Source organism: Lissotriton vulgaris, chromosome 1_1 (assembly GCF_964263255.1).
Source record: "Lissotriton vulgaris chromosome 1_1, aLisVul1.2, whole genome shotgun sequence".
Taxonomy (NCBI): domain Eukaryota; kingdom Metazoa; phylum Chordata; class Amphibia; order Caudata; family Salamandridae; genus Lissotriton; species Lissotriton vulgaris.
This window is the reverse complement of record NC_141685.1, coordinates 279,735,140-279,760,978: the sequence shown is the minus strand read 5'-3', so window position 1 is coordinate 279,760,978 and position 25,839 is coordinate 279,735,140.

The window sequence follows — 25,839 nt, the reverse complement described above, 5'->3', positions numbered from 1 at the left end:
ACCATGCCATTCCAGTTTGAACCCTCTTGACACTGTGCCCCATGGGTACAGTCCAGCCCGTACTGCCAAGCCAGGTTCTCCCTGGAGTGGAAACAAGCAATCAAAGACCGGTTTCGGGCTTTCAGCCCTCATCAGTCTGGATAGCTTGATTCCAGTGGCATGGAGAGCACTGGGACTCACGTCTGAGCATACCCGTACCACTAGGGGTGACAAATGCAAAAACAACAGGTGATGGACAGAATGCAGAACAATGTCATACATTCACCCCAGTACAGAGATTTGGGCCTAAATCCATCGTTTTTTTGCTCACCATGCCATTCCAGTTTGAACCCAGCCATATGCAAATCAGTTTTGACCCTGTGCCCATGGGAAGAGTCCAGCCCGAACTGCCAAGCCAGGTCCTCCCTGGACAGGAAAAAAGCATCCAAGGACCGGTTTCGGGCTTTCAGACCTCATCAGCCTGGATAGTTTGATTCCAGTGGCTTGGGGGCTGATTCACAGAACTAACTTAAGACAAAATCCTAAACTTGCTACTTTTGGTATTCACAGAAGTTAGGATTTTGTCTTAAGACAGGCTTAAGACCGAATCCGAACTTAAGTCTGTCTTAAGTCTGTTTTAAGACAAAATCCTAACTTCTGTGAATACCAAAAGTAGTAAGTTTAGGATTTTGTCTTAAGTCAGTTCTGTGAATCGGGCCCTTGGAGAGCACGGGACTCATGTCTGAGCATACCCGTCCCACTCGGGGTGACAAATGCAAAAACAACAGGTGATGGACAGAATGCAGAATAATGTCATACATTCACCCCAGTAGAGAGATCTGGGCCTAAATCCATCATATTTTTTGCTCTCCAAGCCATTCCAGTGTGAACCCAGCCATATGAAATCAGTCTTGACCCTGTGCCCCATGGGAACAGTCCAGCCCGAACTGCCAAGCCAGGTCCTCCCTAGACTGGAAACAAGCACCCGAGGACCGGTTTCGGACTTTCGGCGCTCATCAGCCTGGATAGCTTAATTCCAGTGGCATGGAGAGCAGGGACTCACGTCTGAGCATACCCGTCCCACTCGGGGTGACAAATGCAAAAACAACAGGAAGACATGGCTTGGCAGTTCCGGCTGGACTGTTCCCATGAGGCACAGGTTCAAGACTGTTTTGCATATGGCCATGTCTGAACTGGGGTGGGTTGGTGAGCAAATTAATGATGGATTAAACCCAGATCTGTGACTGGGGGTGAATGTTTTGCCATTGTGCAACATTCCGTTCATCATCTTGTTTGTTTTGCTGTTCACCCTATATGGGAAGGGTATGCCCACACGTGGGTCCCTTGCTCACTATGCCACTGGAGTCAAGCTATCCTGGCTGAAGACGGCTGATAGCCATAAACTGGTCCTAGGATGCTTGATTCCAGTCCAGGGAAGACATGGCTTGGCAGTTCGGGCTGGACTGTTCCCATGAGGCACTGGGTCTAGACTGATTTGCATATGGCCATGTCTGAACTGGGGTGGCTTGGTGAGCAAAATAACGGTGGATTAAACCCAGATCTGTGACTGGGGGTGAATGTTTTGTCATTGTGCAACATTCCGGCCATCATCTTGTTTGGAAAAATAGTAAATCTTTATGTAAGCCAACAAGGATAAAAATCCAACATACAATACTCCTAAAAAAATAGTGTTCGTGCAAAATTACCTTAAAATTGCAGGAAAATCCTTCTGGAGCTACTGCGATACTGAATACGACAGCGTCTAACAATTCCAGCCGATACGTGCCAGCTAATGCGGCGACAGACGCGGACACAGTACCTTTCTCGTTGCGAGCAGCACATCGGTGCGAGTCGGTCGGGGCAAACATCGCGGTCACGTTGTGAAGCGGAGCGTTGCGGCGGGCGATGTCCTCACAATTCGGTGCAGGCAGCGGCTCATTGACGGAGTCGATGAGACTAGTGCTTGCGTTGAAGGGTGAGACGGTACTTGCTGCGGTGCTGGTAGGTCACAGTGCGGCAAAGAAGCCGGTCGATGTTCAGGTCGTGCAGTGACGGAGTTGGTGACGTCTTTGCAGCATGTAGCGAAGGGTTGTGGAGTGTGGTGCTCACAGAACATGGTGCAACCAGCGTCTCATTGACGGAGTCAGTGAGACCAGGGTTGCGTTGGGAATCGCTGCTCTCAGCAGTGCTTTCAACATCAAGTGGAGTGGCCCACATGACTTGATATGTAAGGCAGCTTCCTTAGGAAACCCAATTGTAGGTCAAGAGAACAAACAGGATATTGGGAGGGAGTGTGCTGAGATATGGGCACAGGAGACTAGAAGATACACTTTCATTGAGGGTACATACAAACTAAAAAGAACATGCAATCTAAAGTCTCCTCTCCTTTGCTTCCTAGGTAACAGTACAGTTCCTGTGGGTCGGAACACTAATTGCAGCAACACACTTTTTAATTAGGACCTTCAGTACGGCACCTCCAGCCTCATGGACATCTATTGGGCCTGCGGAGAACACATTTACCTGCAGCTGCCTCGCCACTGGCAAGGACTCTGTTCAGTCGTTACGATGCATGAACTGCATCTGGTAGTTGCAGAAGCGAACATTTTCCACATTCATACCCACCTGATGACAGGTGATGTCACCCTGCTCCACCACCAGAAAAGGGACGTCAAGAAGTATTTCTCAGATGTCCCCTTTCACGAGATTCCACAAGAATTCCGCCTTTTCAACGATGCTGAACTTTTCTTCGGGGGCGTTATCGCCCTGTTCCAGACCAAAGTCAATGCCCGCTGGCTCCAGGTGACAAGATAGGAGCTGATGCAGCTCGTCAACAACACCTGTGATGGGTTCAACACCGTGAAGGAAGAACTACGACCTTTGCGACTTATGGTTCTAATGCACAGATATGTTCTGGACCAGTTAACTGCAATGAATGGTGGTGTATGCGCCAAGGTGGGGAGGTCCTGCTGCACTTTCATCTTGGCCAATGATGCGGACAATGGAAAACTTACAAAGGCCATTAAGGACTTGGACAATCTGGGGAAACGGAAGCATGAGGAGGGAGGTGCTGAAGCAGACGTTTTTCCTAAGTGGTTCAACTTAGACTGGATGCCTTCATGGCTGTCTGCTGTACTAAAATGTATAATGCCTATCTTTTGTGTGTTGTTGCTGTTGTGTTTCGGGACACAAATTATACTGCATTGTGTGAAAAGATTCAGCTCTAAGGTAGTAGGGATGAACTATGCAGACTCAGGAGTATACACAGGAATACACAAGGAACAAGGGGACGGGGAAGAAATAGCCATGTTGAATATAGTCGAGCTCACCATCTCTGACTCTCGCACATTACAGGTTCCTCTTGATCGCCATTACCAGGTGCCTAGTAGCCCCCCACTTCCCTTGGGGAGATACTTGGTACACCCATATTAGACAATGACTGACCAATCAGGGGTACCACATGGAGACTTAGGAGCTGCCCTGAACAAAAGCCCAGAGAAGACGTTTCTTCATGACACACCCTGGCAACTGCCCCCACCGCTAGCTAAATATGCTGTACGAATGGTGTTCAAAAATGAACAAGAGGAGGGAATTGAGAGAGGGACCGATTTTACCATATAATACCCTGGGACATTCTTATCACTCAGCCATCATAAACCCCTGTGCAGGCCTTTCTGTTCAATATGTAGGACTTTGGTTAGATTGGCCATAGTGCTGCTATTTTACTGTTTAGCAGGGTGAGGGCATGTCTGATCAAGATCCAATCCAGCTCCACTCTCTGTGAGGCCTCCTGCTCCAGACTAAAGAGCCCCCACCCCACCCGTGCGCAAAGTTCACGGACGTAAGGTTCAACATCCCCCTATTCTTTCGACATACAGCAGACCACATCCTGGGTCTGTACATGAGATTAGGGAACTTTCCCACCGCAGCTATGTCAAGCTGGGGTGATAAATGTGGTGAAACAGGACGTACAGATTTATGTATGGATATAAATAAAATCCCTTTACAATACACATTTTTCTGCTTGCCTGATGCAATTTTAAGACAAGTGCCTAGTCTGAGATATGAACTTTCACCTAGCTTACGTGCCACCATTAATGGAAAAAGGCAGCACCATGTATGAAGAAAAAGTGCGAACCAGGCCATAAGTGACGTACGTAGAAGTGGCATGGAGTTGCGTGAGATGACGTTACCATAGACTTCTCACCACCTTAAAGAATATAAAAAGGGGACCACAGAGACATTGTTGGGCTACTCCTCGTCTGTATGTAGGTGACAGGCAGTGAGTTGTCCCCAAGAGCTCTTGATTAATATTATAACTGTATAGTTCTATTTTGTATTCTGGCATATGAAATGTTATATTTGTTATGTTCTCTTTTAACCTCTAACCTCGTTTTATCTTTTTTACATTTAAAATGTTCAAATTGTAATTGCACGATTGCTCTCTTTTAGGTAGATGTGAGAATTCCCTGATAAAATGTATTAAGCTTTTTTGTTATATTATCAGACTCTCTCCCTAACTGTTTAAAAGCTTTCATTCAGTAAATGCAAACTGATCCATGTGGCTATCTGAGAATGCAGAGCACTGGATTCAGAACTTTTTAAAAAAATGTATGCCTTTATATTGAAGTTTCTTGAAGTTGCATCTTCTTAATAAAACTGTTAAAATTTCAGCCTCAGTTTCCATGGCTCGCATATCTGTTTTCTCAATTTTTAGAGCAAGCGTTCCTGGACACCCCAGCACAAATAAGGTGCCCAATTTGTCCCAAACTTACTCCCTCGATCACTCCGTGCAGGTTCCCAGAGCTCTGTGCTCAGCCCCCCGCCCTCTTGCCCCTTAAACAATAAATCACCCTCCAACAAAGGTATAAAATGCAGGGGAGACCCACGCCAATGGTGCACTGTCTAACAAGAGACAATGACCTATTTCTATGTTTGATACAAAATGCATTGTACATAGAAAGAGGAAGTATCCAGGAAAAATAAAGATATTTCTCGTTATACCTCTCAGTGATAGGTGGACCATTTTGGCGCAATCCTAGCTTTACTGCTTTTAGTAAATCTGGGATTGCCTGAAATTCCATGGATGAATGCACGGCAATGCCCATGCTCCACCCATGGAACGCCTGCCACAGCAAAATGTAACGCAGCGCAAGCTGTTGCATTACATTTCTTCACAAAGTCATGGAAAGTGACACATATAGCCTCTTTCATGGCTTTGGAATTCATATTTAAAGCGTTACTTTGCCTTGTGGCAACTTACATCCTGCAAGGACAAAGCCAATTGTTAGTAAATTGAGTCTTGCGAGTACTATATTGAAGTTTCAGCATAGGGCAATCCAGCCATCCTGAATAGAGAAGAGTGTTCCCTATTCAGCATGTGTGTAGCAACAGCTGCAAGGTGCAGACGCATGGAGGTATGTGCTAATCCAGATTTCTGAAGGTGAAGCAAATAAATGCTTTACTGCTGATATAAGGAGGTCCAAGTTGCAAGAATTACAGTAGTGGACAAACCTTTTCCACTATGCTGCATAGCAAGCTCTAGTTGTGGGCATGCTAGCTTCTTTTAGGATATCTATACATTCTTGTGAAAAGCACCCAGGAGGCATATTACTAGAAGAAGTTGCCTGAAGTCTGGGTGCCTGATTTGGACCGGCTCCTGAGTGAGACAAGCCAGCCGGATCTATGACGTTACAACGCGTTATTTTACAACGCAGACCGTTACAACGCAATTTTTACAACGCAGGTACCATTATAATGCATGCCATTACAACACATGTCATTACATAGCAGATACTATTACAACGCATGCCATTACATCGTAAGTATAGGTAAGTATATCTTTGTTAAAAAAAATTTAATAAAGTTAATTTAATTAATTTAAATTAATAAATATAATTTAAAACATTTTAAAACAGTAATTAATTTAATTTATGTATAGTAATTTAATTAAAATTAAAATTGTAATTAATTTAATTAATTTAATATAATATAATTAATGAAATATAATAAATTTATAAATAGTAAATAATTTAATGTAATTTATTACAAAAAATATAATTTAAATAAAATTTAAATAATACTTAATATAATTTAATTTAATATAATTGAAAAAATGTAATTAATTTAAAAAATTTAAATAATATTATTACATTTTAATAAATTAAATAAATTAAAAAAAATAATTTAATTTAATTTAAGTAATGTAATTCAATTAATTTTATAATTGTAAATATTGTAATTAATTTAATTACATTTAATTAAATGAATTTAATTAATTTAATTTATTTAAAGTCGTAATACCCCTGTACCCCAAAAACCAAACCTAGCCCTAAAACATAAAAATACCCCTGTACCCCAAAAACCAAACCCAGCCCTAAAACCTGAAAATACCCCTGTACCCCAAAAACCAAACCTAGCCCTAAAACCTAAAAATACCCCTGTACCCCAAAAACCAAACCCAGCCCTAAAACATAAAAATACCCCTGTACCCCAAAAACCAAACCTAGCCCTAAAACCTAAAAATACCCCTGTACCCCAAAAACCAAACCCAGCCCTAAAACCTAAAAATACCCCTGTACCCCAAAAACCAAACCTAGCCCTAAAACCTAAAAATACCCCTGTACCCCAAAAACCAAACCCAGCCCTAAAACCTAAAAATACCCCTGTACCCCAAAAACCAAACCCAGCCCTAAAACCTAAAAATACCCCTGTACCCCAAAAACCAAACCTAGCCCTAAAACCTAAAAATACCCCTGTACCCCAAAAACCAAACCCAGCCCTAAAACCTAAAAATACCCCTGTACCCCAAAAACCAAACCTAGCCCTAAAACCTAAAAATACCCCTGTACCCCAAAAACCAAACCCAGCCCTAAAACCTAAAAATACCCCTGTACCCCAAAAACCAAACCCAGCCCTAAAACCTAAAAATACCCCTGTACCCCAAAAACCAAACCCAGCCCTAAAACCTAAAAATACCCCAAAATTACTTAAATTAATATATTAATATTTTATTTTATTTTTAATATTAATTAAATTAATAAAATAATGAAAAATAAAATAAAAATTATATACTTACCTATACTTACGATGTAATGGCATGCGTTGTAATAGTATCTGCTATGTAATGACATGCGTTGTAATGGCATGCATTGTAATGGTATTTGCGTTGTAAAAGTTGCGATGTAATGGTAGTGCGTTGTAAAAGTTGCGTTGTAACGGTGCAATACCAAGCCAGCCAGTTGTTGAACCTCTCATGAGGGGTAACAGACATTTTGAGGAAGGTTGAGAACCATGGTTATCTGGCCCACATGGGTGGCACCAGAGTGATTGTAAGGGATGCTTGCTGTAGCTTGCTTATCACATATGGAAGGAGTGGGAGAGGAGGTAACGCAAAGGCAAATATCTCTGGCCAGTTCATCCATACGGAACTGTCCAAGTACTGTAGCTGTAGAAACCTGGAGACAACGATTTGCCATTTTGCTTTTTTAAGTGTGGTGAATAAGTCTATTTGAAAGAGCCCTTGCCTTTGAAAGTAGAGCTTGTGGGTAGAGGTGCAACTCATGAACTTGTTGATGTGTCCTGCTGAACAGTTGTTCTGTTTTCCACTCTTGGCAGGTACTCTGCTATGAGGTGTATCTGATGGTTAATCGCTCAAAGCTAAATCTTCTGAAAATATGCGACTACTGCAGCAAGTGCAGCATTGTTTCTGCCCCTGTTGAAGGGGTAACCCAAGTATGCTCCTTGAGTGTAACCCTACCTCTTTGCAGATGGTAAGACAGCTAAGGTAGTTGGTATGAACGGGGCTCTTCAGAGGAAGTAGTCACCGCTGTGCCCCTACATGACAATGTCACATTGTTGGTCTTTATCAACATTAACTTGCCCTGAATGCTCAGAAAGATGCCTTTGACGGCTATGTGAATGGCAAGAAGCTTGAGGTAAATTATGTGAACCCCTTGTCACTGGGGGGGAACACAGACTCTGAATTGTCATGTTGTAAAGATGTGCCCTCCTCAACAAGAGAGCAAGGCATCCATGGTAATGGTCATTTGTGGAACCAGGTCCATAAAGGGTCTGCCCTGCAGCATATTGTTGCTGCGCACCCACTTCAGTGAACCAGGAGTATTGGCCCTTATCAACACTAGAACTGGTAGATGACCCATCGCGTGCAATGATTTTGGTGGGAGGCACTCATGCAACATGTGCATGTGCCATCTGGCAAGATGCCATAATTCCTAGGAAAGGCATGAGCATCCCGACTGGAAGATGATGATTTGGCTGAAAAATATACAGGGCCAGATTTATAAATTTTCAGGCTGCAAACAACCTTGCTGCGCTGTGCTGCATGAAAGGAAAAAAGGCAGGAATGTGCGGTATTTGCTATTATATGGCGCATTCCTGTCCTTTCCTATTCTGGCACACTTTTGGCTGCCTAGCGCCAATGCAGGCAACTTTGCATCATGTTGCAGGGGTGCCCTTGTTGTAGGTAGGAGTGTTTTTGGGCAGGAAAGAACACCTTCCTGCACAAAACAATTGTGAGAGGCATTTTCCGCTTTCTATGTTTGATGTAGATTGCAGCACATGCAGAACGAGGAAAAAACAAGGAGAAAGGAAAATATTTCTCCCCTTTACGTCTCACCTGAGAAGGCGTAGCATTTTGACGCATTCTCAGGTCTATCAGTAATGGAAAATCTAGGAATGCACAAAAATCCACAAGTTTATGCATGCGAACACCCACACTCCACCCATGAAACACCACCCTGCAGAACAGTAACTCAAGGCAGCAATTTGAGCTGCCTTACATTAATCTAGATTTATCAAGCCATGCAGGGCCATGCAAGGTGGCCTTTTGTGGCTTTATAAATCTCACTTAGGTTTTGCGGCACCCTTGTGTGGCGCAAGAGTGACACACAACCTTGTTAAATCGGCACTGCAGTATCTGCTGAAAAGCTTTCACTTTTTGAAGGCTGTGGTAGGCTTTGCCAGTGACAGCATTGAGAACAGAACACAGAAAAGGCAGAACTTGCAGAGGCTGAAGGTGGGACTTGAAGATGTTTATTGTAAATCCTAAGCTGTAAAGGAGGGAGATGGCAGCTTGAGTGTTTTAGGCACTCCTGCCTGCCAACACTCTGGATAAGCCAATCATCTAGAGAAGTGAAGATGCATTTCCCCTCGCTGTAGTGACCCCCAAAAGGAAGCACCTTGAACTGGTAGTGCTGTTCACTTACCATGAAGTGGAAGAGAACATAGCACTGATGAGCTGGGTGGATGGGAATGTGAAAGATGGCATCCTTTAGGTCTAAAGCAATACTAAAGTTGCTTTGCTGCCACAGGGGGCAAACACCCTGTAGAGTAGTCATGTGACAATTTTCATAGAGTATGCATTTGTTGAAGGGCCTCAGGTTGAGACCCGGCCTGAGAGCCATCCTTTTTGGTGATGTCAAGTACAAGAAGTAAATACCTTTGCCCTAATGATAAAAGGGCACTAACTCTATAGCCCTCTTTAGGAGTGTGGTTAAGTCTTCTTGTTGAAAACAGAGTTGTTCTTCTCTTCGGGTGTATACATGCTGTAGAATGTTTGGTGGGGGTTGAGAGAAGCTCTAGCCAACACTCACAATGGAAGATGGCTAGAACCCAAAAGTCTAAGCTGATATCTTCCCAATGTGAATAAACCCTTGAAACCTCCCCAAAGACAGGTGATGTGTGGGATGTATGGTAAGTCAATCTTTGATGGTGTAGACTTTCTTGGCAGTAGTGTTCTGGTCTCTGCCCCTGTTGGAGTGGCTACCCAAGTACCTCGCTGTGCCTCTATATTGCTGCCTACAAAAGGAGCCTCTAGTGCATGGTGTTTGGAGGGCCCCATTCCCTTCTCTACATAGCTTTTTAAAATTTTTGTCTACATGGGGGCCGAAGAGGTGTTCTGCATCAAATGGTATATTAATGACGTGCTATTTTACCTGTGGCTTATAGACACATATATGGAGCCATGAATGGCATCATAACAGAGGTGCTTACCTCTCTAGCTACTCAATAAATAAATCTATCAAACATTTATAGAGGACAGCAAATCACCTGTGAGGGCCTCAAGGTGTTGGAGCTGTTTGCTGCTGCATCGAGATTTGATCATTCAAACATCCAGGTCTTTAATTCTCTTCTGAATTGCTAGAGTGATGGTGTAGTCCTGAGGTGCGAGAAGGAACTTCCTCCGCTGTTGGCTCAATGGATCCATTGGATGTCTGCGAGGGAGAGGGAAGATGATCGAAGGTGTTTAGTCAATTGGTGAAGGGTCAGATGAATGCTGGTCCTTCGTTGTGCAGGGCCTTGTAGGCGTGGGTCAGCATCTTGAACTGGCATCTCTTCTGAATCGAGAGCCAGTGACGTTTCTTGAGATGTGGTGTGATGCGGGTCCTCTGGGGAGGTCGAGTAGGAGTCTTGCTGCGGAGTTCTGTATTGTCTGAAGTTTCTTCAGGGGTTGTGCAGTGTGTCTTTAGTCCAATCTGCTGGTGATGAGGGTCTGCATGATGATTCTTCTGGTGTTTGCCAGGGGCCACTTGAAGATCTTGCGGAGCTGGAGTAGGGTGTGTAAGCAGGCGGCGGAGACTGCGTTGAGTTGCTTCTCCATATAGCTTGCTGTCCAGGATGTTGCCAAGGTTGCATGCGTGGTCTGTTAGGGAGGGGGTGCTGAGCTCCGCAGGCCCCCATGTCAGTCATTGGTGAAGTGTTATTCCCAAAAAGGAGGACTTTGATTTTTCGATGCTGGGTTTGAGACAGTTGCCCTTCATCCAGTCCGCTATGTTCATCATGCACCTATGGAAGCTAGCTTTAATGAAGGAGGAATATTCGGACAGTGAAAGGATGAGCTGTGTCATCGGCATAGGAGATAATGTTGAGTCCATGTAAATGTAAATGTCAGCATTTGTAAAACGCTCAGCTACCTCCAGAGAGGTGCCTCGGCACTGGGGGCCGTCGGGAAGATTAAGCAAACTATTGCCCAGAGTCACATGGTGCTGAGCTAACCTGCCGCCGGAGCCAGGGATCGAACCATGAACCCTTGAGTCTGGCACCCTGGAAGGTGCGCCACACCTCTTCCATGTGATCTGACAATGGCAGCCAGGGGGTCATATAAGTGTTGAAGGGGGTCGGGCTGAGGGACAATACTTGGGAGACTCCACAGATGATCTTCTTGCACTCTGAGGTGAACTGTGGGAGGCGGATAATTTGGGTTTTTCTGGGGACGGAAAAGGTGATACATTTGAGGGTGTTTTCTTGAGTCCCAGTGTGGTGGAGTGTGTTGATCAGGATGTGGTGGTAGACGGTGTCAAAGGTGATGGACAGATCCAGGAGGGCTGTGATGTTATTTTGGCTGCGATCAAGGCTGTCGTTGTGCTGTGGTTAGCTCGAAATGATGATTGGGATGGGTCCAGGAAATTGTGGTTTTCTAGGTGTTGGATAAGTTGCTGGTTGATCGCTTTCTCAAAGACTTTTGCTTGATAGAGGGGCAGAGAGATGGGCTGGTAGTTCTTCATTTCAGCGGGGTGGGCAGATGTATTTTTCATGAACGGCCTCTATTCAGCATGTTTCCAGTCAACAGGGAAGGAGACTGCTGTGATGGAAGTTTTCAGGACGTTCCTGAGCTCATCGCCGATTGTCTTGCTTGCGAAGTTGAAGATGTGGTGGGGGCATGGGTTTGTGGGTGCTCACGAGTGTACACAGTTCATGATATAATGTCTTGTGTGGTGAGGAGTTTCCAGTAGGCGAGAAGTCGTTCAGGGTTTGTGTTTGTGAGCTGGTTGATGCTGTCTGCGCGGAGGGTTGTTGTTTGAAGATAGATGTCCAGGATCTTGTTGTGGAAGAAGTCTGCAAGGCTGTCGCACAGTTTTGGTCCTGTGGAATCATATGTGTGTATCACTGGATATACTGTTGCACAATGGCGATATAAGGTTTAAATTGATGTCAGAGAAAAAGGACCCAAGAACACCAAATGTTTCATTAGATGCACATAAGTGTATTGCTCACATAATATACAGATGTTATACACAAAAATAAACGTAGTGGTGCAAAGTGTCCTAAGTGTTACATGAACCAGACAGTTGAGTGACAAAAGTGTAACAATATATACAAGGTTTCAGGGAGTTATTTAAGCGAAAACGACCATTTCTGAAATATTAGCACATTTTCAGCAACTTTAAGCAATATTAAGTGCCGTATAAGTGATTCGTTATCATCAATGATGTCGACGATGTTTTGACCCTTTCTAGAATGCAGGGTCTCACCAGGAACTGTGATTTTAGGGACATCTGGATAATAAATCGCGCAGTGAGAGTAAGGGGGTGTGCCAACCGTGAGTGAAGAAGAACGGAAGGTACTTACAGGGAGACCCAGCCGGGTTCCCTGCGAGTGGTGAACAGACGATCACGATGGCGAGTAGTATGGCGTGGGTGACTCCTTGATTGATGTGGAGCCGCCAGGACGAGAGCAAGGTGCACCATTGAAGTGGAACAGGCAGACACAACACTCGTGTTTTTCCTAGTTTGGTGCTTTGCAAACCGCGAGATTTTCCTATTAGGACCAATAATACATGGGAGGATTGTGTCCCATGTGGTGATTGTACTAGTGTGATCTTACTTAGCAGCATCGCTTTTGAAGACCTCTTTGGTTTTTCGGATACTTAAGTTGACAGAGCAACATGGTTGTCGGCTTGGAATTATCACCGACATCACGTTCAGGCCATCCGTGGCCTTACCTGACAGCCATCTGTATTCTAGCATTCAACTACTTTCCGTTTTAATTGGCTTGTGCCTCACTGGGTTGGAATTATCACTGGTTTAGGGACTACACTGAGTTTGGAACTCTCCATTCAGCCCTGAAGAGTCAGAGACCACTGTATTTCTGATGAAACACGTGCCGGCTGGCTGTTTTGTTTAACAACCGATTAAAAGAAACCAAGATATCTACGTTGGATTTTGCACCATTTGATTTCTATTTAAATTTGCATTGCCTGTTTTAATAACTGTATGTGTGCACAGGATTGTTATTATAACGAGGCGTGGGTGTTGGTCCTGGTGGCAGGTGGTGAACCAGGATGTAGTTCAAAGTCCGCAGTGAGTCGGACAGTACGACCCGATCCCTGTGGATAGTCGGGATTAAGGGATGAACAAACAATGAGTTCCAGCAATCTGCTTACGTCTGTTGCAGGTGGGAGAGAGCAATTGTTTTCTTGATATAACTAACAACCCTGGTTCCATAGTGAGTAGGGTTCCCTTGTTCCTTTTCGTCACACAGTTCTGGGCAGCAGGATTGATGAACTCCTTCATGATGGCCAAGAGTGTTTTGCTATGGAGAAAGAAAATGGAGATCCAATCACGATGCAGAGGCCAGAACCACCTAAGGCTGCACTCCGGTGCTGCCACCATCTCCCGAAACCAAAACAAGAGTCCTAACTGAACATTTAGGGGCTCGCCCCAACAGTTGCAAAAAGATCTTTTCAGACCAGGTAAGTCAATCCTCTCCGCACAGCACCGCCTGTGTGTCCCTGCCCCAGCTGCTGCTGCTGAGGAAGTTCGAGGCCCACCTGCGCCTCATCCCTGGTGACCAGAGGTAGGCCGTAGGTTCGTTTTCCCCATTTGTTCACTGTATTTCATTGCATCTCATTGTATTGGCTTTATTATATTGCCATCTCCGTTATTCAGTGACTGCTGATGGTCTGTCTTCCCCCGCTGCCTGCACTTGCCAGTGCCCGCTTTTTCTTCTGTTACCCTCGCTGTGCCCGTGTCCCTGCCCTTTTTTAGGTCTCGGCTCAACGCGCGGAAGCGCGTCTCCGCCGAGATCTTTTGTCAGCGACTATGCTTTCCAGGAGACAGTGGCGGCCACGCGCATCCTTCGAGGCGATTTGTAACTGGAATGCGCGCTGTGGCCAGGCGCTGTCTCCTGGGAAGCGCAAGCACCACACACGCATGCGCATACACACACACAAGCGCCCATGCACGCACGCACATACATACATACAGAGACACCCCCCCTGACACATACACACACGCGCGCGCGCACACACACACAAGTGCACCGAGGCCCCCCCTCCCTCCCTCCCTCCCCCGCCGTCACCGTCGCACGCATACATACACACACGAGCATACACGCACACACACACACACAAGTGCACCAAGCCCCCCCAGCCTTTTTTTGAACTTACCTGGCCAATGTCGGGGACTCTGCTCAGCACGCGGTGCCCAACCTCCTGCTGGCGCGGCCCCGGGGCTCCACACCGCTCACAGGAGCCCCGGGCGCGAGACGCATTTCACTCCGCCTGCCTCCTCTTCCGGTCTGGACGTGGCCCCGCCCCCGTCACAGGCGACCGTGCCTGACTTCCGGGGCGGCCGCGGCGGCATTCCGGGGGCATACTCAATTCTATATTTAAAGTGCCTCCTACTGTGTAATGTGACAGGCGGCCTGAAATTATGTTTTGCGAGACGTTTTTATGATGTAAACTTTTAAAAGATCTCTTTGAAAGAAGAATTTGCAGACTAAACAAAACGACGGCATTGGAGACAAATAGGAAATGTACCAGAATTTTACAAACAAAAGACGAAGTATGGAACGAAATAGTGACAAGGAAATAGAACAGTCTCTCACAAAAGTATGCAGAAAACGGTGAGACCTATTAAATGAGTGCAGAGTGAGTGCAGAGTGGTAATGCAGAGTAGTGAGTAGTGAGTGCAGAGTGGTAATGCAGAGTAGTGAGTGCTGAGTAGTGAGTGCTGAGTAGTGAGTGCTGAGTAGTGAGTAGTGAGTGCTGAGTAGTGAGTGCTGAGTAGTGAGTGCTGAGTAGTGAGTGCTGAGTAGTGAGTGCTGAGTAGTGAGTAGTGAGTAGTGAGTGCAGAGTGCAGAGTGCAGAGTGCAGAGTGCAGAGTGCAGAGTGCAGAGTGCAGAGTGCAGAGTGCAGAGTGCAGAGTGCAGAGTGCAGAGTGCAGAGTGCAGAGTGCAGAGTGCAGAGTGCAGAGTGCAGAGTGCAGAGTAGTGAGTGCAGAGTGCAGAGTAGTGAGTGCAGAGTAGTGAGTGCAGAGTAGTGAGTGCAGAGTAGTGAGTGCAGAGTAGTGAGTGCAGAGTAGTGAGTGCAGAGTAGTGAGTGCAGAGTAGTGAGTGCAGAGTAGTGAGTGCAGAGTAGTGAGTGCAGAGTAGTGAGTGCAGAGTAGTGAGTGCAGAGTAGTGAGTGCAGAGTAGTGAGTGCAGAGTAGTGAGTGCAGAGTAGTGAGTGCAGAGTGCAGTGTAGTGAGTGCAGTGTAGTGAGTGCAGTGTGAGTGCAGAGTGAGTGCAGAGTGAGTGCAGAGTGAGTGCAGAGTGAGTGCAGAGTGAGTGCAGAGTGAGTGCAGAGTGAGTGCAGAGTGAGTGCAGAGTGAGTGCAGAGTGGTAATGTGGTAATACAGAGTGCAGAGTAGTGAGTGCAGAGTAGTGAGTGCAGAGTAGTGAGTGCAGAGTAGTGAGTGCAGAGTAGTGAGTGCAGAGTAGTGAGTGCAGAGTAGTGAGTGCAGAGTAGTGAGTGCAGAGTAGTGAGTGCAGAGTAGTGAATGCAGAGTAGTGAATGCAGAGTAGTGAGTGCAGAGTAGTGAGTGCAGAGTAGTGAGTGCAGAGTAGTGAGTGCAGAGTAGTGAGTGCAGAGTAGTGAGTGCAGAGTAGTGAGTGCAGAGTAGTGAGTGCAGAGTGCAGAGTGCAGAGTAGTGAGTAGTGAGTGCTGAGTGCAGAGTAGTGAGTAGTGAGTGCTGACTGCTAAGTGCAGAGTAGTGAGTAGTGAGTGCTGAGTGCTGAGTGCAGAGTAGTGAGTAGTGAGTGCTAAGTGCAGAGTAGTGAGTAGTGAGTGCTGAGTGCTGAGTGCTGAGTGCAGAGTAGTGAGTAGTGAGTGCAGAGTAGTGAGTAGTGAGTAGTGAGTAGTGAGTAGTGAGTAGTGAGTACTGAGTGCTGAGTGCTGAGTGCTGAGTGCTGAGTGCTGAGTGCTAAGTGCAGAGTAGTGAGTAGTGAGTGCTGAGTGCTGAGTGGTGAGTAGTGAGTGCTGAGTGCAGAGTAGTGAGTAGTGAGTAGTGAGTGCTGAGTGCAGAGTAGTGAGTAGTGAGTAGTGAGTGCTGAGTGCTGAGTGCTAAGTGCAGAGTAGTGAGTAGTGAGTAGTGAGTGCTGAGTGCTGAGTGCTGAGTGCAGAGTAGTGAGTAGTGAGTGCTGAGTGCAGAGTAGTGAGTAGTGAGTAGTGAGTAGTGAGTGCTGAGTGCAGAGTAGTGAGTAGTGAGTAGTGAGTGCTGAGTGCAGAGTAGTGAGTAGTGAGTAGTGAGTAGTGAGTGCTGAGTGCAGAGTAGTGAGTAGTGAGTGCTGAGTGCAGAGTAGTGAGTAGTGAGTGCTGAGTGCTGAGTGCAGAGTAGTGAGTAGTGAGTGCTGAGTACAGAGTAGTGAGTAGTGAGTGTGCAGAGTAGTGAGTGTGCAGAGTAGTGAGTGTGCAGAGTAGTGAGTGTGCAGAGTAGTGAGTGCAGAGAGAGTGTGCAGAGTAGTGAGTGCAGAGTAGTGAGTGCATAGTGAGTGCAGAGTGGTAATGCAGAGTAGTGAGTGCAGAGTGGTAATGCAGAGTAGTGAGTAGTGAGTGCAGAGTAGTGAGTGTGCACAGTAGTGAGTACAGAGAGAGTGAGTGTGCAGAGTAGTGAGTAGTGAGTGTGCAGAGTAGTGAGTGCAGAGTAGTGAGTAGTGAGTGCAGAGTAGTGAGTAGTGAGTGCAGAGTAGTGAGTGCAGAGTAGTGAGTGCAGAGTGAGTGTGCAGAGTAGTGAGTGCAGAGTGAGTGTGCAGAGTAGTGAGTGCAGAGTGAGTGTGCAGAGCAGTGAGTGCAGAGTGAGTGTGCAGAGCAGTGAGTGCAGAGTGAGTGTGCAGAGCAGTGAGTGCAGAGTGAGTGTGCAGAGCATTGTGTGCTGTTGAGTGCAGAGTGCTGTGTATTGGCAATGTTAATGACAATGCCATTTATTTTTGATTTAAAGAAAAAAAAATGTCATGAGCAATGCCAATAGCTCTACCTTTAATGATGCTGAGACCATTGCATTGCAAATGCTTGTTTTCTTCTGTTCCCCTCACTGTCCCCCCATGTTTCTCAGCCCGCTTTTTTGCCATCTGTTCCTTCCATTGCCCTATAACTTTTTGCCCGTTTTTGCCTTCATTACCCTGTAACTCTGTGCCCTCTTGCCTTCTGTTACCTCGTCATCTCCCGCTCCAGCCGCTGCATCCCCGGCCCCCTGACTGCCCAATTCGTTGCCCCAGCCCACCTCCCCATATATGCTGGGCGCTGCACGGTGAGAGCAGCGACCCTTGACCTTACCAGGTACGTCGCTCCCCCTCCGCACAGCACCGTCTATGTGTCCCTGCCCCAGCCGCTGCTGCTGAGGAAGTTCGAGGCCCTCCTCCACCCGCAGGCCTCCACCTGTGCCTCATCCCTGGTGACCAGTGGTAGGTCGTAGGTTCGTTTTCACCATTTGTTCACTGTATTTCATTGCATCTCATTGTATTGCCTTTATTTTATTGCCATCTCTATTATTCAGTGACTACTGATGGTCTGTCTTCCCCCGCTGCCTGCACTTACCAGTGCCCGCTTTTTCTTCTGTTGCCCTCGCTCTCCCCGTGACTACCTGCCTGTTTTTATTTCTGTTCCCATCACTGTCCCCAGTGTTTCTCAGCCTGCTTTTTGCCCTCAGTTCCATCCATTGCCCTGTAACTCTGTGCCCTCTTGCCTTCTGTTCCGTCATCTCCCGCTCCAGCTGCTGTGTGCCCTGCGGGCCCGCCCCCAACTGCCCAAATCGCTGCCTCCCCATATATGCAGGGCGATGTGCGGCCACGCCCATGGCAAGCCCGTCTGCGCCCAGCGCCAGAACCCCTGGACCCCACACCCACCACGACGACCGCCGCCACTACGATGCCAACACTCTGCATGCTCTCAACCCCGGACGGACCCACACCTGCTTCAAGGCCACCCCGAAACACATACACTGCCCTTTTACCTGCCAGAACCGCAGCTACACCAGCCTCGGTACCGACGAACCACCCACCAAGAAAGACCCCAACCACCTCAGATGCATCCTACTGAACACCCGCTCCGCACGCAAACACACCGTCGAGCTCTGGGACCTGCTCGACACATCATCCCCGGACGTCGCCTTACTGACAGAGACCTGGATGAACGACTCCTCCGCATCAGACATAGCAATACTAGACGGCTACAAAATTACTGGCAGAGACTGCACCAACGGAATCTGAGGAGGAATCAACACAAGAACAGCATCAGGGTCTCGGCCAGCACCGACGACACTCTCAGCACCGCCGAACACATGCATTTCCAGATCCACAGACCCCCAACTCCACCCTCAGAGGCACCCTCGTCTACCGACCATCCGGACCCCGGTCCCAGTTCAGCGATTCCATCGCCAACTTAATCAGCACGCACTGACCTCCACCGACTACATCCTCCTCAGAAACCTGAACTTTCACCTTGAGAACAACAGCAACTCCACAACCCTGATCGAGTACCTCGCCAATCTCGGACTGAGGCAACTCGTCGCCACGCCCACCCACTTCGCCGGCCACACGCCTGACCCAGTCTTCTAGAGCACACACGTCTACTTCAATCACACCACCAAACTCCTCTGGACCGACCACAGCTGCATCCACTTTACCTTCCAGAAACCCACACACCACAGGACCCAACAGATCCCCCGCCGCTGCTGGAGCAAAATCACCGAAGACCAACTATGTGCAAACCTCGCTCTCAGCCCACCCACTGAACCGTCCAACACAGACGACGCGGCCCACAGCCTCAGATGCTGGATCGATGACTGCGCCAACACCCTTGTCCCGCTGAAGAAATCCCCCCCACACCCCCCCTTCACCCCCTGACCAGCAAGAGGGCCAGCTGGTTCACCCCAGAACTCCTAGTCTCCAAGCAAGCTTGCCGGAAACTAGAGAAGAAATGGAACAGTGGACAGACTCCGGACAGCCACGCAGCACACAAGGACACCATCCACAACCACCACCACCACCACCTCATCAGGGCTGCCAAGAGGACCTCCTTCAAAGACCGCCTCGACAACAACGCACACAATAGCAAGGAGCGCTTCAACATTGTGAAGGAACTCTCCAACCCCAACGACATCCCGTCGTCGCAAGCCCTGTGAGACTCCCTCACCACTTTCTCCCACCGCAAGATAGCAGACATCCACGACCGCTTCAACACCCAGACAGCCGCCAACAGACAGCAACACAACAGGCTCTCCGCACATCATCGACCACGACCCCCTGCTAGCCTGGGCCTGCGTGAGCATCGATGACTCCATAAAGACGATGAGCACAATCCACTCCAGCTCTCCGTCAGAGCCATTCGCGCACCACGTCTTCAACAAAGCAAGCAGCGACATCGCACCCCACCTGCGGAACGTCATCAATTTCTCCCTGGAGACCGCAACCTTCCCAGAAAGCTGGAAACACGCCGAGATCAACACCCTAGTCAAAAAAACCAAGCGATCTCAAGAACGTCCAGCCCATTTCCCTGCTCCCGTCATTGAGAAGATAGTCAACAGACAGCTAACCCAATACCACGAAGAGAACAGAATCCTGGACCCTTCCCAGTCAGGGTTCCACAGCAACCACAGCACAAAGACCGCCCTCATTGCCGCCAACGACATCAGGACCCTACTGGACAACGGTGAGACTGCAGCACTCATCCTCCTAGACCTCTCCGCCACCTTGGACACCATCTGCCACCGCACACTACGTGCACGCCTCCACGCCGCAGGGATCCGTGACAAGGCTCTGGAATGGACCACTTCCGTCCTCTCCGGCAGAATCCAGAGCGTCCACCTCCCCCCATTCCGATCCAAAGCCTCAGAGATAATCTGCAGCGCACCTCAGCGATCCTCCCTCAGCCCAACATCGTTTAACATTTACATGGCCCCGCTCGCACACGTCTCCCGACCTCAACATAATCTCCTACGCCGACAACACTCAACTGATCCTCTCCCTCACCAAGGACTCCATCACCGCCAAAGCCAACCTCCACGGAGGAATGAAGGCCATCGCAGACTCGATGAAGATCAGCCGTCTGAAGCTGAACTCTGATCCTCATCCGCGGCTCCAATTCTTCAGCCTGGGACGACTCCTGGTGGTCGACGGCACTGGGGGCAGCCCTGACACCCACGACCACGCACACAACCTGGGAATCATCCTCGACTCAACGCTCTCAATGACCAAGTAAGTCAATGCTGTCGTCTCCTCCTCCTGTTTCAACACCCTCCACAAGATCTACAGATGGATCCCGACAGATACAACAAAGACATTGACCCAGGCCCGCGTCAGCAGCAGACTCGACTATGAAAACGCCCTCTACACAGGAGCCCCGACCAAACTCAAACAACTAAAATGCATCCAAAACACCTTGGCACGACTGATCCTTGACGTACCATGTCACAGCCACATCAGCCCCCCACCTGAGAAACCTGCACTGGCTCCCCGTCAAAAAGAGGATATCCTTCAAGCTCCTCATAAACGCACACAAGGCACTTCACAAGACTGGCCCAGCCTACCCCAACAGATGACTTTCCTTCTACATCCCCAACCGCCAGCTACGCTACGCTACGCCGACCCCTCACTCACCACCATCCTGGGCATTCGAAGAACTACTGGTGGGAGATCCTTCTCCCACCTCGCCAAGACATGGAACTCCCTCCCACTGAGCCTACTGCAGACTCAAGATCTGCTGACCTTCAGGAGGATACACAAGACCTGGCTGTTCGACCAGTAGCACCGGCCACCCCCCTCCCCCTTGGAGACCCTCACGAGTATGTAGTGCGCTTTATAAATGATTGCTTGAAGTAACGTTTACCACCCCAGATGCCACTTATAGCACAATTACAGGATGTTATCCAACTTCTTCCACAGCAAAACTACTACATTTAAAGCAACTTAGACAACAACCCAAACCTAAGGATCTTATCATCAACCTGACCACAAGGAAAATCTGAGGAAGACCCCACCAAAAAAAAATAAAAAAATCAGAACAGTTCACTCAGGGGCCCAAACGTACCTATGTCCCCATTACGTCTGCAACACGGGAGGACCACCAATCAGCAAAAATTGTCAACCACATCATCAACACCACCATCAAAACAGCCACCTTCCCATGAGACTGGCAACATGCAGCAGTCAATGGCCATCTCAAAAAACATCTGCTGACCCCAACGAGCTGAGCAACTTCTGACACCCCCTTGCTCCCGTACCCAACCAAAGTGATAGAGAAGACAATCAACAAACAACTCACCAACCACCTTGAACTCCACAATCCACTCAACCACACCCAATCTGGCACTCCGAGCAACTACAGCGCAGAAACACTCATCGCGGCCACACACAAAATCCTCACAATACTGAAACACTGTGAAACTGCTACCCTCATTCTGCTCAACCTTTCTGCAATTTTTGCAACTGTATGCCACTAATCCCTCATCAGAAGACTGCACGACATAGGCATCTAAGAACCGCCCCTCAACTGGATGGTCCTTCCTCACAGGAAGAACACAGCAAGTCAGGAATCATCGCTCAGCCCACCCCTGTTCAACCTTTACATGATAGCACTCGCCATGATGAGGACATCCAACTCATCTTATCGCTGACCAAGTTCACCACTATCAAGACCAACTTCTCTGACTGCAACATCAACATTGCAGACTGGATGAAAGTTAATGACAAACTCAACGTTGCCAAGACGCAGTGTTGATCTCCAAGAACTCTCCATGAGACTACACCTGGTGGACATCAGAACTCACACCAACCCCAACCAACCACACAATAACCCTGGGAATCACTCTCAATGACAAGCTCAACATCACAGCACAGGTAAATAGGAAGGTGGATATCTGACTATGGTTACCCCCAACTTTTTTCCTAGTATTTTGCTGGTTTTCGACTTCGTTAGCCTGGGATCCTGCTATCCAGGACCCCAGGCTTCCTGCTCTCTCTGTTGAAATGGACTCCATGTACCTTAGGTACATATCTAATTGGATACTGAGTCACCTTATCAGCCACTGTACAGTGTACCTTAGGTACCCAGGGCCTACCAGGGGCTGCAGCATGTATTATGCCACCCCTGGCTGGGCATCCAATTCTGACACAACTGGCTGATCAATCAGCTGGGGCAAGGTGGTGTAATCACCCTTTGCTTTAGATATAGTATACCTTTATCTAAACCTAAAATGGACACATATACTCCTATAAGTCACTCCTATGGCAGGCCTTAACAATCCTGGAGGCAGAGTGCTTGGAATTATGTGAGATGGTGCTCTAGCATGAGCTGAGCCTGTCTGCAGCTTTCGGAACCAAGTCCTTTAGCTGTTTCCATGATAACGGTGTACCATATACTCTAACCTCACGGTTATTGCTAACTTTGGCATAGCATTATGAAAATATGTCGAGTAAGGTGTCATACGAATTGGAATACTACCCCCTCGCCAATTCTGGCGACGGGGTTAGCATTCCACCCTTCTAGAGGGACACGACATGTATGTAACTGTGAACCCCGGTTAAAGTAAACTCGAGCCTCAGCATCACAAAATGGATGCTGCCACCACAGACACAAGTCTGACCTCCTGCTGCTGGGAGTCCTTCTAGCGAGGGAGGCTTGGACAAAGGGTTTCCTGCCTTGGGAGGTGCTAGCACCACCCCAGATAGAATTTTGTGTATTAGGTAGGACAGGCCTGAAAGGAATGAGGCATGCCAGGGGCACACAAGGTGCCCTGTGCATACACTGGTTCAAACCAGTTGCTGGGGCACTCCAGCCCCAGCTCTGGCGCGAAACCGGACAAAAGATAGGGGGTGTAACCACCCCCCCTTACTGGTCCCACCCATAGGAGATACCCAGTCATAGTACAGCCCCCTTTAAGAGAATAAAGGTAGGAGCTGGTCCCATTCCAAATTAGATCAATCCTGACTTGAAAACTTTACAAGAAGAAACTCTGGACTTCAACATTCTGCTACAGAAGACTGAAGAAATCTCCCTTGTGGGCAAGGAGTGTCCACCCTGCACCAGCAGGCACCATCAAGCGTCCAGCGGCTTCACTTTGTCGTCTTCCCTCGAGGATCCAGACTTCAGAGCCCAACGAGACCCGGATTCCCAGACCTCTACGACCTCAACTCACATCTGCAGCACAGCTGAGATCCGTGGGTGCGACGAGACACGTGGGACCGGTCATCTTGGAGAAACTGCACTTCGCTTCCAGCACGACTTCTGAGGTAACCTCGATGAAGTGCTTTGTGGATTGAGAAGCACCAGCCCGAGCAGTTCCTGCACCGAAGACCAGCCCTCCAGCATCCACTAGATCTGCGTGGGGCCCTGCTGCCGGTTTGCTGCTCGACGTGTTGACTGGTCACTTGCCGGCTGGCTAGTGGCCTCCTAGACGACGATCCACAACATCAACACCGCTGGTCTAGTTGCTCCAGACTGGCCCCTGCTTCCCTGCAAAGGAGAAGCACCCCGGACCCTCCTGGTCCGCACCAGACGCCTTTTCCACTCACCGCATGGGTTGCCTTTGCCAAGGTCTGTTGACGCCGAATCCGGAACCAACACCGCCGACAGCTCGTGCCTCCATCCTGGTTGTCGAAGACACCTCCTGGTCCACGTGGCTGCAGAGTCAAGCGTCTCCTCTTCACCTGATCGCGACAACAGCATCTGGTTCCTTCCTGGTTCCACTCCAGTCACTGGCTAGTGACTTTGAACATTGTCCCCTCTACTTTCAGGTCTTCAGCATTCCTGATCCACCCTTGGAACAAACCGGACATCTTCCTCCTGGTCGCCTGCAGCATCTTTTCTTTCAGGCTCAATAGACTTCAACGCAGAAACCAGACACGACTTCGCACCTATGCACCCGCAGCCCGTGGGTGAGGTAACTAGAGCATTTCGGTGCTCAAGGGTAGATTGACTCTCCTAGTGTCCAGATTCACAGTCGTTTTAGTTCTAACTAGTCAGAATTGTCCGTACTCCCCTTTTTCTTGACCTGTACGGTCCATAGAAGTTGTTACGCATCTCGCATGAGTTCACACTCTGCACAAGCGTTCCGTGGGCCTCCTATTACTTACCTAAAGTTAGGGTAGTGTAGTCCCTGCGATCCTACAGTCTCTGGACAGCTCCATTCCTTCTATCGATTTCCTTATACCACTTGTTTAGTATATGGTTTGTTGCGCCCCTAGGGCAACATTGTAACTTGCGCAACTTAACGTATTTTTCTTAAGAGTCTTGTCGTGTGCTTAGCCCTCTGATCTCATAAAGAGTTCATAGGTGTTTGTCTATACTACTACTATTATAAAGAGAGAACTGTGTCCTTTGAGCCAGATAAACTCGAAAAGTACACCACCAATCGCAACACCCAATACAGCGTTGGAAAGGGCAGTTGCAGCATAAGGACATAGGCTAGGCAGACTCCCACCATATACATTTAAAAAGTAAAAGAACCGTGCCAGCAAAGTAGTCCCTTGTGGGCGTGTCTGTGTTGTGCTGTAGACTTGTGCTGGGGGGGCGTGACAAATGCTGGGGGCGTGTGGTACGTTCCGCCCTTCGGGCTGGACTGTTCCCATGAGGCACAGGGTCAAGGCTGATTTGCATATGGCCATGTCTGAACTGGGGTGGTGTGTAGTGCAAAAAAACGATGGATTTAGGCCCAGATCTCTGTACTGGGGTGAATGTATGACATTGTTCTGCATTCTGTCCATCAACTGTTGTTTTTGCATTTGTCACCCCGAGTGGGATGGGTATGCTGAGACGTGAGTCCCATGCTCTCTACACCACTGGAGTCAAGCTATCCTAGCTGAAGACGGCTGATAGCCAGAAATTGGTGAAAGAAATGGCTTGGCAGTTTGACCTGGAATGTTTCCACGAGGCACAGGGTCAAGGCAGACTTGCTCATGGCTGTGTCTGAACTGGGGGGGGGGGGGCGTGGAGTGCAAAAAAAATGATGGATTAGGCCAAGTTCTCTCTAATAGAATAGAATAGAAGCCATTTGTAAAGCGCCTGGTTACTCAAAACAGAGTGTCCCCGCGCTGAAAACTGCAAAGGAACCTGGAGGAATGAATACAGGGGAAAAAGAACAGGGCCAGAGGGGAGAGAGGGGGATCAGATGTGGGGTAGAGGAGAGTTTTCAGTTTTCCTCGAAATCTTGTTTCAGAAGGTTCCATCCGCATCTCGATGGGGAGTTCGTTCCAGCCTTTGGCAGCCAGGTATCTGAACGAGGAGCCGCCCATCTTGGCTCTGGTTATTTTAGGAATTTTAAACATCATCGTACCCGAAGATCTAAGATTCCAGGTAGGGCGATGTATTGTAAGTAGAATGTGCAGATAGTCTGGGCCAGTTCCATGGGCGATGCGGTGGGCTAAGCACAGGGCCTTGAATTTAATTCGCTCCTTGATATGGAGTCTAGTTAAGGCCATTTTCCCTGAGGCTCTTCGGGGTAGCTTGAGCACAAGGCGCGCAGCGGCGTTTTGTGCACATTGGAGCTGGTGTATGCTCTTCTTGCTCAGACCCAATAACAAGGCGTTCCCATAGTCCAGATGGGGGGTGACTAGGGCATACACAATTGTCTTTCTTGAGTCTAAGGGAAGAAGATCAAGGACCTTCCGAAGAACCCTCAGTATGCTAAAGCATCTTGCTGTGACTTTGTTCACATGAGATTTGTATGACAGGTTGGAATCCAACGTTATGCCCAAGTTCCGCACCGAAGCCACAGGGCAAAGTAGACTGCCTAGTTCCGTTGGCCCCCACATGTGGGACCATGCGAAGGAGGATTTTCCCACCACCATCAGCTCAGTTTTGTCGCCATTGAG